Genomic DNA, 4,621 nt, shown 5'->3' with positions numbered 1-4,621 from the left:
AGACACTTGTCACCCCCTCCCCTGGTCCCGACTGCAGCAGGTGATGAGTACAGGGAGGCACAGCAGTTTCCAAACCAGTACTAGAGGGACAGTGTAGCATAGTGCAATGCTGGCAGCTTGTTCCCACAGGAATAGTGGGGTCCCTCCTGCAGCCCAGTCAGAAGCCCTAGTTCTGGAGCCAGTATCACTGAATTGCTCACCTTTTCTGGCTCCAGCCTCTTCCTGCAGAGCTCCGGTCAGTCACTGTTGCCATCTTTTTCAGGAGTAGAGGGTGAGAGATGACAGAGGCGGAGCCAGTCCCGAGCTCTGCACATAACTAGTGCCACTGCCTAGCACCTAGTGCATCGCATCTGCTGCACTGAGTGCAGCCACATCAGAGAGGAGCGATGCAGTGTCAGCTCTAATGCCTCCAGACCAGCAGGACAGTGCCACCCCTGTCCCTGGGGCCCGGTTATCAGGAGGAAAAGAGGTGGGGCCCGAAGTGTGTCAGACATGCCTGCGTGTCTCAGTAAGTCCGGGCCCTCCCTCCTTGCCTCTGATCACCGGGCCTTCCTTGCCTCTGATCACCGGGCCCCTTATACAAGTAAGGGTTGTAATGCCCTGATGGCGGCCCTGCCTGCGCCCGAGACCCCCTCCCCCCACAGCAGCCGGGACTGAGGTGGGTGGGCGGGGCGACCCCGGACTTTAAAAAAACAATTTTTTATTTATTTTTTTTTTTTAAACTTGCTCAGGTGCCGCCCCCTGCATTGTCCCCGCCCTAGGCACGTGCCCTCAAGTGCCTAGTGGCAAATACGGCCCTGGCCGCAATGCAGGCGCAGTCTGCAAGCCTGGCTGGGACGTCAGACGGCCAGAGCTTAAACACAGCGCAGGCGCCGGTTTTGAAGCAAAAAAAGCGCGGAGGGGGTGGCGCCGAAAGCCCCTGAAGATTTGAGTGACGGCAGAGTAGCGGTTCAAGCTGGGGAGTGAGGACCCGCCTCCCTGGATAAAGACAGGTATTTTGGATAAGTTTCAAAACACTTTATTTTGGGAATACTTGAACCAAAAACTAAAAGAGCCACCTTGTTAGAATGCAGCATTACTGCTGCACAAGGTGGCTCTTTTAGTTTATAACGGCTGGAGGGGGGTGACAGTGGCCCTTTAAGGCTGTATCGAATTATTTTTTTCATAGTAGCTTTTGAATGTTGTTTTTATTTTAGAAATCACGTATCTAGTTTGATTTTACACTTTTAATATCGCATGTAGGGCATACATGGTTCTTTATATCTTTAATTTCTGTTGAGGTGACTTTTACACAAGAATAGTGAAACCAATTCCGTCAGATTACACATTGACACTGAGATGCTTTTTTTCTTTGAAATGTATGGTTTTTACTGAGCATATTTTCCAACTACAGGAATCATTTAAACCTTCAAAGCTGATAGAAACAGATATGCTTTCGATGGAAAATGTGTATTCTCTCAGCTTTTGTAACTTTTCAGTAACTTGTTGTCTTCTTGGTAACAGTTTACTTGGACATTGTGTTTTCTTCTGAATCAGAAACTGGTCATACTGATCAGCAACCCACAGGCGTGTTTTTTTTTTTTTTGAAGAGAAAATTCTGAGGTTGCTGTAACCTTCACAGATTGCTAGTGCGAAAGCTGTGTAAATGACAAACAGGCCACAATCGTATGTATTTCTTTGCACGTCTGTGTCAGTGACATTTAAAAACTTCCAATCATCAGGAGTAAAAGGTAAACTGTCAGTCAAACTTGATGTTTTCCATGGAGAGAGTCAAACACAAACCAACTTCTTATTGAAATCTATTACACCTAGCTTCTAATGGAGCCCACGTGTCTCAGGTGATGTATTAAAAGGAATAAACAGAGCATCACCACTGAAGAACTCTGTGTTGTGAAATAATTGTAAAACTCCATCATATCGCCCCAATGCGATTGAACGATGATTATCTGGTTGCAGTGCACGTATCTGGAGCAGGCCTTTGCTTTTCAGTGATATTTGACTTACTACTGAACCAATAATTTCATCAGATATCCATTGTCTTGGCTGTAGGGACTCAATAGTTGAAATGTCCACTTTTGTAATTTTGTTCCATGGATAATAATTGTTTTGAGTCTCAAGTATTGATTTGTTCCTTATTAATGAGGAATTTTTAAGGTCACTGGTTTCTTCTTTTCCTCCTGCAACAGTAACATTGGATGTAGTAATTTTGGATTTGAGAGGTTTGTGCATTGTACTTTCATTTGTTGAATTAGCATATTGATCTTCATATCCCGTGTGTAGTAGTCTGTCTATTAACTGTTTCGTGGCCTTATTTATTCTTGAAAGTAGTCTTGATTTTTGGCTTGTTGGTAACAGGTGATCTCTTTTCATGGAGAGCTTTGTTTGTTCCATTTCTCTTGTGATAACACTAGGTCTTCTGAAGATTTACTTGAATGCCGTGCTTGTTGGTTTTTGTTCTTCTTAACGGTTGACAACTTTGCATTAAGTTTGTAAGATTTAATTCCATCTTCGATATTCGCTTGGAGCAGTCGAAAAAAAAATAACCAACGTGGTACCTTAACCTTTTCTGAATTATATGTATCAAAAAGCTTGGCACTCAATAATGCTTGTAGAAAATAAAGTCATTTATTATACATCTGGATAGACAGATCAGCGGTAGCTCGTTTCTTGCTAAACATTTTCGGTCCTTTGTGGACCTTCCTCAGAGCAAGTTTATCTACTGTACTACAGAGATTATACAAAATAGAAAAAAAATATATAAATGTCGATGTCAAAGCACATTACATAACAATATAAAACAAAGAAACAAAAAACATAAATAATTGCATTGTATGTCAAAAAAATGAAATAACTGTGACTGCAGCTGTTCAACTAGTTTCCGGAGAAAAAAGCACAGTGTTTCCAGGGAGATGAAGCACAAAGCGTGATGTCCATTGACTACAGAGTCATCAGTACCAACTTGAGATCCTAATAGAAAAGGATATAGTGGAACAGAGAGACGACCATATGTGCTCCTTACGGATCTAAGTAGGTGTAGTAGATAAGCTGATGTCTTATATGTAAAAGGGGGCACCACGGATGCAAAAGTGGGATCACCCTGACCTCCAACAAATGAGACCCAAAAAACAAAGGAAAGTAGAGGTCATGCAAATGGGGATCACCACACACAGGATTTAGCAAAAATAAACATAATTTTATTGATATAATATAATGCATAGGAAACAAGTTATAAAGAAAAACACACATTAAAAACAATTAAAAAGGAAACATACTTGTTCCTTAAGACCACAGCCCTTAATAGGGCTTACACCCGCGCCAAAAGTAATGGGGCAATGTCCAATAAGATAATGCCTATATGAACATCACTGTGCATGCATATATAAAACCATAGGGCAAATGCATTTATACACCTGGGGCAAATACATAACTGTTTGTTCGGATGGACAGAATGACAAGAAATACCATCAATGCGTGGCATATGCACAGTTTGTGCCAAAATGGTTGCTGCAAATGCAGCCCGAACTGCTAACTCTAAATGGAGGCATGTACCTTACTTAGGATTTTCACCTCTGTATATGCCTAACTCGCATCACCGTTTCAGGCTGAGAGCGAGTAAATGTACAAGGAGCCCCATGTGCAACCATGCAATACAATACCCAAAACCAGTATGGTGTGACCCAGTCAATAAAGCGCAGGTGAAGCGGAGACCCGACGCGTGTCGCCCCTCAAAGGAGGCTTCGTCAGGGCTGAGGTATCGTGATGCATACTAGAGACGTGCCTAAAGAACAAGGCCATAATCGTGCTCTGGTGGATCGTGCCAATATCCTATGATCTGGAGAAGAGAACGTAGTGTCAAAAGCAGAGTAATAAAACACAGAAGCAATCTCATCAGTTCAGGAAAAGCAAGATATAGAAAATTGCAAGGAAATACAGTGACAATGGAATTGCTGCCCATGATGTGTGTCCTGTGATGCTAAATAAGCTGATGCGAGAAAATAATCACCTGGAGTGTAGGATCTGAACTTATAATCAGATGTATGAGTATATTGGCAATATATGTGGAGGCAAATTTCAGAGGCTGCAATGTTGAAAAAGATTCAGCAAAAAATTCCCCAGCTTAAAGAAACAAAACAAACAAACAAAAAAAAACACATGGTAAGTATAGGATAATGGTGGACAAGCTTACCAGTAATGGAGACCGTGACTGTGAGCAGGATAAGCTGCTTGGGCATGCAATGTGCCCACACTGTGTACTAAACTGGTGAGACAATGGTGGTGGGTCAGTGTAACGCACTCAAATAATGGAGAAGCATTTAAAAGGGGGGAATGCCGTGTGTGCTTACCGTTCTGTTGCCTGGAGCGCTGGTGGCGTGCTGAGACGCTGAGGGAGGCGTGCTGAGACGCTGAGGGAGGCGTGCTGAGACGCTGAGGGAGGCGTGCTGAGACGCTGAGGGAGGCGTGCTGAGACGCTGAGGGAGGCGTGCTGAGACGCTGAGGGAGGCGTGCTGTGAGTGTGGCTAAAACTTCCTGATATTTAGCTTGGAGGGGGGCATTATCACATGCAGCTGCACGTCAAGGCGGTCATGTGATCACAGTGTGGGTGTGTGCAGGAGCAGGGTGT

General features: G+C 43.7%; 1 long non-coding RNA gene across 1 annotated transcript; it reads right to left on the bottom strand.

Annotated features, from left to right (window-relative positions):
- Positions 1 to 1,165: 1,165 nt before the first annotated feature.
- On the bottom strand, positions 1,166 to 4,332 carry LOC143770256 (uncharacterized). Its single transcript, XR_013214586.1, has 3 exons — positions 4,187 to 4,332; positions 3,748 to 3,832; positions 1,166 to 3,045 (listed from the first exon to the last, which is right to left on the bottom strand). It is a non-coding gene; the product is annotated as an uncharacterized LOC143770256 (long non-coding RNA).
- Between the last annotated feature and the right edge of the window lie 289 nt (positions 4,333 to 4,621).

Source organism: Ranitomeya variabilis, chromosome 1, assembly GCF_051348905.1.
Source record: "Ranitomeya variabilis isolate aRanVar5 chromosome 1, aRanVar5.hap1, whole genome shotgun sequence".
Taxonomy (NCBI): domain Eukaryota; kingdom Metazoa; phylum Chordata; class Amphibia; order Anura; family Dendrobatidae; genus Ranitomeya; species Ranitomeya variabilis.
Note: the sequence above shows the minus strand (reverse complement) of the source record. Positions and strands in the feature narration are given on the sequence as shown.